Here is a 7,831-nt window from a genome sequence, read left to right as displayed (position 1 = left end):
TTGTGCTAAAACAAAGTATTTCTACTAAATGTAGTATTTGTGCTTAATCATACCATTTCTGCTTTTTATAGGATTTGTGCTTAATATAGTATTTCTGCTAAATTATAGTATTTCTGCCAAATTATAATATTTGTGCTAAAACATAGTCTTAATTTAAAATTACAATATTCATAGTTCATCACAGTGTCTCTGGTAAATCACAATATTTCTGCTCTGTTGTACTATTTTTCTAAATCATAGTGTTTCTGTAATGTTTAAGTATTTTTGGCTAAATATATTCTTTCTGTTATCTTATACTATTTCTCCTAAATTCTTGTATTTTTGAGAAGTTATCATGTTTCTGGTAAGTTACAATATTTCTGCTAAATTCTGCTATGCTATTTCTGCCAAATATTATGTTTCCTCTAAGATATTGCAGTTCTGCTAAGTTATTCCATTTTAGCAAACTTCTTTTGCTTCTGCAAAGTTTTTACAATTTCTGCAACTTTTCAGCTTTTTCAGCTACTTTTTGCATACAGCTTCAGCTTTAAGCATCCACACTGCATTTTCGCAGGAAATGCAAATTTTTCTAGTTATTATTATTATTGTGTGGATGCTTTAAGCATCCACACTATTGAGTTCCTGTTTCTCTTTATTCTTTATACTTTATTGTGTGGATGCTTTAAGCATCCACACTATTGAGTTCCTGTTTCTCTTTATTGTGTGGATGCTTTAAGCATCCACACTATTGAGTTCCTGTTTCTCTTTATTCTTTATACTTTATTATTATTTTTATTATTCCAGTTGCTTCCGTACACTTTTTGGCACTTAACTACTTCCACAATTTTCAGCCGATTTTCACCGTTCAAATTTTAAACTATTCTGCTATTTTTGCTCTTTCTTGCTATGATTTTTGCTATTTTTAACTATTATACTTTTTAAAATATTCCACTTTTTTCCTTTAATTTGTCCCATTGAAATGAATGGGAAACTTCTGCAATTCTGCTAAAATTTGCTTGTTTTTGAAACTTAACTACTTCCTCATATTTTCACCTAGAACAACCATTCAAACTTTAAAATGTTCATAAATTATTGGGCTATTCAGGTATGATTCAGCTTTTTGAAATCTTTTACTGTTTTACTTTTATGCCTCTTAAAGTTTTCAGTTGCAAAATTGTGATTTTTCACAAAATACATGCGTTGTTATGGTTGCTATGCTCTTGGCTTCCAGTGTGCCACTGAAGGTTTTGCAATTTTCACTTCATGTCCGAACAACTTCTTGCTACTTGCTCAATTTTCACTCAACTTCCACAAATTATACATCAAAACGTAGGTATTTTTGCTGGCTTTCAGAAAATGTCACTATCATTGTTGTGGGATTTATAGAATTTTCGCAAATCTCCTCAGACCAACACAATGTCGGAAAACTCTCCATATAAAGTCAATGGAGAGTTTGTTCAAAATCACCGCTGGATTTCTGTAATGAGAGGCATATTCGAATCGTCATATCTCCTTAACGAAGCAAAGTTAAGACATGAGGCTTGTCCCCGAATATCTTCAGACCCCCCTGACGCTCACAATTCAAGAATTTCTTTCTCACCTATTACCGTTCTGAAATGAGTTGGACTTGTTTGAGGGTAGGAAATTTGTCCTTCGCTCAGATTTCTTCAGATTTCAAACTGTGGAAATGAACCACTTTTTTCTCTCGTCATAACTTTTTGTTGGATTTCCACAGAGACCTGAAAATTTCCATGATTGTTCACCAAAGCCTGCTGTCTCTTACGGTGGAAGAATGATATCGATACTCCAAATAGATTTCGAGTTAGAAAGCGTTGTTTGAGGGCAAGTCAAGGCAGTTTTTGCTTCGCTCTACTCAGTTATGGTGCATTACAAGTCAAATATCTTTAATAATTCATATTTTAATGATAAATTGTAAACACTGGAAGATTCCCCCATCTCTTCTGAACAAAACAGTGTAAGAATGACCGCTCTAGCCCCTACGGTTTGGAAATTATGGTCATTTGTTTGAGGGGAGTCCTCACTATGAGAAATAGGCTGCAATAATCCTGTGCCTCTCTGTGCTGCGTGTGTAAAAAGAGGCACCTGTTTTGGCGGGAAAAAGTACACAGGCTCTCTGATTGGTGGATTCAAATTCAGCAGCTCCCAGGCTGACCTAGAAACTTACTTCTCTCTCCCTGTGCATTTTTTTGCTGATTTTTTCATTTAACAAGTATATTTGAGGGACCCTCAGCATGTTCAGCATTTTTTCAGCTGTCCATTTTGCTTTTCCAATTTTTCTGTTTAACTTATTACTATTGTGCTAAATAATACTATTTCTGCTATTTTATAAGATTTGTGCCTAATATAGTATTTCTGCTAAATTACAATATTTCTGCTTTTTATACTATTTGTTCTAAAACATAGTATTTCTACTAAATGTAGTATTTATGCTTAATCATACTATTTCTGCTTTTTATGGGATTTGTGCCTAATATAGTATTTCTGCTTTTTATAGGATTTTTGCTCAAACATAGTATTTCTACTAAATGTAGTGTTTATGCTTAATCATCCTATTTCTGCTTTTTATAGGATTTGTGCCTAATATAGTATTTCTGTTAAATTATAGTATTTCTGCTTTTTATACTATTTGTGCCTAATATAGTATTTCTGCTTTTTATAGGATTTGTACCTAATATAGTATTTCTGCTTTTTATAGGATTTGTGCTTAATATAGTATTTCTGCTAAATTATAGTATTTCTGCTTTTTATAGTATTTGTGCTAAAACATAGTATTTCTACTAAATGTAGTATTTATGCTTAATCATAGTATTTCTATATATTTCTGCCTGGTCCCCAGGCAGCCAATCCTCTGTGAGGACTTAGACATTCAAATTTTCAAATCAGGGCCTGCACGGTTTCCCAGCCAATCATATATGTGTCCTGAGGCATTCAAATTTGCATATTGGGGCCTTCATGGCTTCTAAGCCAGCCAATCATATCTGAGGGCTGAGGAATTCAAATCCACAAATCAGGGCCTGCACAGCTTCCCAGCCAGCCAATCATGTATGTGGGCTCCAGGTATTCAAATTTGCATATTGGGGAATTCGTGGCTTCTAAGTCAACAAGTCATCCATGTCATATATCTCTAAAAATTCATATTTTAATGATAAATTGTCAACACTTGAAGATTCCCCCATCTCTTCTGAACAAAACGGTGTAAGAATGACCGCTCTAGCCCCTATGGTTAGGAAATTATGGTCATTTGTTTGAGGGGAGTCCTCACTATGAGAAATAGGCTGCAATAATCCTGTGCCTCTCTGTCCTGCGTGTGTAAAAAGAGGCACATGTTTTGGCGGGAAAAAGTACACAGGCTCTCTGATTGGTGGATTCAAATTCAGCAGCTCCCAGGCTGACCTAGAAACTCACTTCTCTCTCCCTGTGCATTTTTTTGCTGATTTTTTCATTTAACAAGTATATTTGAGGGACCCTCAGCATGTTCAGCATTTTTTCAGCTGTCCATTTTGCTTTTCCAATTTTTCTGTTTAACTTATTACTATTGTGCTAAATCATAGCATTTCTGCTATTTTATAAGATTTGTGCTTAATATAGTATTTCTGCTTTTAATAGGATTTGTGCTTAATATAGTATTTCTGCTTTTTATAGAATTTGTGCTTAATATAGTATTTCTGCTTTTTATAGAATTTGTGCTTAATATAGTATTTCTGCTTTTTATAGGATTTGTGCTTAATATAGTATTTCTGCTTTTTATATGATTTGTGCTTAATATAGTATTTCTGCTAAATTATAGTATTTCTGCTTTTTATAGGATTTGTGCTAAAACATAGTATTTCTACTAAATGTAGTATTTATGCTTAATCATAGTATTTCTATATATTTCTGCCTGGTCCCCAGGCAGCCAATCCTCTGTGAGGACTTAGACATTCAAATTTTCAAATCAGGTCCTGCACGGTTTCCCAGCCAATCATATATGTGTCCTGAGGCATTCAAATTTGCATATTGGGGACTTCATGGCTTCTAAGCCAGCCAATCATATCTGAGGGCTGAGGAATTCAAATCCACAAATCAGGGCCTGCACGGCTTCCCAGCCAGCCAATCACATATGTGGTCTCAGGCATTCAAATTTGCATATTGGGGAATTCGTGGCTTCTAAGTCAACAAGTCATCCATGTCATATATCTCTAAAAATTCATATTTTAATATTAAATTGTCAACACTTGAAGATTCCCCCACCTCTTCTGAACAAAACGGTGTAAGAATGACCGTTCTAGCCCCTACGGTTAGGAAATTACGGTCATTTGTTTGAGGGAGTCGTCACTATGAGAAATAGACTGCAAAAATCCTGTGTCTCTCTGTGCTGCTGCGTGTGTAAACAGATGCACCTGTTTTGGTGGGGAAAAGTGCACAGGCTCTCTGATTGGTGGATTCAAATTCATCAGTTCCCAGGCTGACCTAGAAACTTAGTCCTCTCTCCCTGTGTGTGTGTGTGTGTGTGTGTCTGTGACAGAGAGAGAGAGAGAGAGAGAGAGAGAGAGAGAGAGAGGCGCTTTTAATGGGATGATCTCATTCTAAGATTTAAATTCAATATATTTAGACTGGTTGACTGAATTGGATCTTGTGTGTGGGTCTCTATGTGCATGTGTGTTTCCTCATGTGTACATATTTGTGATTGTGTGGCTGTAATAAATTTTTTTGCAGATTTTTGTCATTTAACAAGTATATTTGAGGGACCCTCAGCATGTTCAGCATTTTTTCAGCTGTCCATTTTGCTTTTCCAATTTTTCTGTTTAACTTATTACTATTGTGCTAAATCATAGCATTTCTGCTATTTTATAAGATTTGTGCTTAATATACTATTTCTGCTTTTCATAGTATTTGTGCTTAATATAGTATTTCTGCTAAATTTAGTATTTCTGATTAATTATAGTTTTTCTACTAAATCATAGTACAGTATTTCTGCTTTTTATGGGATTTGTGCTAAAACAAAGTATTTCTACTAAATGTAGTATTTGTGCTTAATCATGCCATTTCTGCTTTTTATAGGATTTGTGCTTAATATAGTATTTCTGCTAAATTATAGTATTTCTGCCAAATTATAATATTTGTGCTAAAACATAGTCTCAATTTAAAATTACAATATTCATAGTTCATCACAGTGTCTCTGGTAAATCACAATATTTCTGCTCTGTTGTACTATTTTTCTAAATCATAGTGTTTCTGTAATGTTTAAGTATTTTTGGCTAAATATATTCTTTCTGTTATCTTATACTATTTCTCCTAAATTCTTGTATTTTTGAGAAGTTATCATGTTTCTGGTAAGTTACAATATTTCTGATAAATTCTGCTATGCTATTGTATTTCTGCCAAGTATTATGTTTCCTCTAAGATATTGCAGTTCTGCTAAGTTATTCCATTTTAGCAAACTTCTTTTGCTTCTGCAAAGTTTTTACAATTTCTGCAACTTTTCAGCTTTTTCAGCTACTTTTTGCATACAGCTTCAGCTTTAAGCATCCACACTGCATTTTCGCAGGAAATGCAAATTTTTCTAGTTCTTTATACTTTATTCTAGTTGCTTCCGTACACTTTTTGGCACTTAACTACTTCCACAATTTTCAGCCGATTTTCACCGTTCAAATTTTAAACTATTCTGCTTCTTCTGCTAATGTGCGCTATGACTTTTGGTATTTTTAACTATTATACTTTTTAAAATATTAAGCTTTTTTCCTTTAATTTGTCCCATTGAAATGAATGGGAAACTTCAGCAATTCTGCTAAAATTTGCTTGTTTTTGAAACTTAACTACTTCCTCATATTTTCACCTAGAACAACCATTCAAATTTTAAAATGTTCACAAATTATTGGGCTATTCAGGTATGATTCAGCTTTTTCAAATCTTTTACTGTTTTACTTTTATGCCTCTTAAAGTTTTGAGTTGCAAAATTGTGATTTTTCACAAAATACATGTGTTGTTATGGTTGCTATGCTCTTGGCTTCCAGTGTGCCACTGAAGGTTTTGCAATTTTCACTTCATGTCCGAACAACTTCCTGCTACTTGCTCAATTTTCACTCAACTTCCACAAATTATACATCAAAACGTAGGTATTTTTGCTGGCTTTCAGAAAATGTCACCATCATTGTTGTGGGATTTATAGAATTTTTGCAAATCTCCTCAGACTAACACAAGGTCAGAAAACTCTCCATATAAAGTGAATGGAGAGCTTGTTCAAAATCACCGCTGGATTTCTGTAATGAGAGGCATATTCGAATCGTCATATCTCCTTAACGAAGCAAAGTTAAGACATGAGGCTTGTCCCCGAATATCTTCAGACACCCCTGACGCTCACAATTCAAGAATTTCTTTCTCACCTATTACCGTTCTGAAATGAGTTGGACTTGTTTGAGGGTAGGAAATTCGTCCTTCGCTCAGATTTCTTCAGATTTCAAACTGTGGAAATGAACCACTTTTTTCTCTCGTCATAACTTTTTGTTGGATTTCCACAGAGACCTGAAAATTTCCATGATTGTTCACCAAAGCCTGCTGTCTCTTACGGTGAAAGAATGATATCGATACTCCAAATAGATTTCGAGTTAGAAAGCGTTGTTTGAGGGCAAGTCAAGGCAGTTTTTGCTTCGCTCTACTCAGTTATGGTGCATTACAAGTCAAATATCTTTAATAATTCATATTTTAATGATAAATTGTAAACACTGGAAGATTCCCCCATCTCTTCTGAACAAAACGGTGTAAGAATGACCGCTCTAGCCCCTACGGTTTGGAAATTATGGTCATTTGTTTGAGGGGAGTCCTCACTATGAGAAATAGGCTGCAATAATCCTGTGCCTCTCTGTGCTGCGTGTGTAAAAAGAGGCACATGTTTTGGCGGGAAAAAGTACACAGGCTCTCTGATTGGTGGATTCAAATTCAGCAGCTCCCAGGCTGACCTAGAAACTTACTTCTCTCTCCCTGTGCATTTTTTTGCTGATTTTTTCATTTAACAAGTATATTTGAGGGACCCTCAGCATGTTCAGCATTTTTTCAGCTGTCCATTTTGCTTTTCCAATTTTTCTGTTTAACTTATTACTATTGTGCTAAATAATACTATTTCTGCTATTTTATAAGATTTGTGCCTAATATAGTATTTCTGCTAAATTACAATATTTCTGCTTTTTATACTATTTGTGCTAAAACATAGTATTTCTACTAAATGTAGTATTTATGCTTAATCATACTATTTCTGCTTTTTATGGGATTTGTGCCTAATATAGTATTTCTGCTTTTTATAGGATTTTTGCTCAAACATAGTATTTCTGCTAAATGTAGTGTTTATGCTTAATCATCCTATTTCTGCTTTTCATAGGATTTATGCCTAATATAGTATTTCTGCTAAATTATAGTATTTCTGCTTTTTATAGGATTTGTGCCTAACATAGTATTTCTGCTAAATTATAGTATTTCTGCTTTTTATAGGATTTGTGCCTAACATAGTATTTCTGCTAAATTATAGTATTTCTGCTTTTTATACTATTTGTTCTAAATTATAGTATTTCTGCTTTTTATAGGATTTGTGCTTAATATAGTATTTCTGCTAAATTATAGTTTTTCTTCTTTTTATAGTATTTGTGCTAAAACATAGTATTTCTACTAAATGTAGTATTTATGCTTAATAATAGTATTTCTATATATTTCTGCCAGGTCCCCAGGCAGCCAATCCTCTGTGAGGACTGAGACATTCAAATTTTCAAATCAGGGCCTGCACAGTTTCCCAGCCAATCAAATAAGTGTCCTGAGGCATTCAAATTTGCATATTGGGGCCTTCGTGGCTTCTAAGCCAGCCAAT

The sequence above is a fragment of the Astatotilapia calliptera genome, chromosome 12, assembly GCF_964374335.1.
Source record: "Astatotilapia calliptera chromosome 12, fAstCal68.1, whole genome shotgun sequence".
Lineage (NCBI taxonomy): Eukaryota > Metazoa > Chordata > Actinopteri > Cichliformes > Cichlidae > Astatotilapia > Astatotilapia calliptera.
This window is presented reverse-complemented; position numbering follows the sequence as displayed.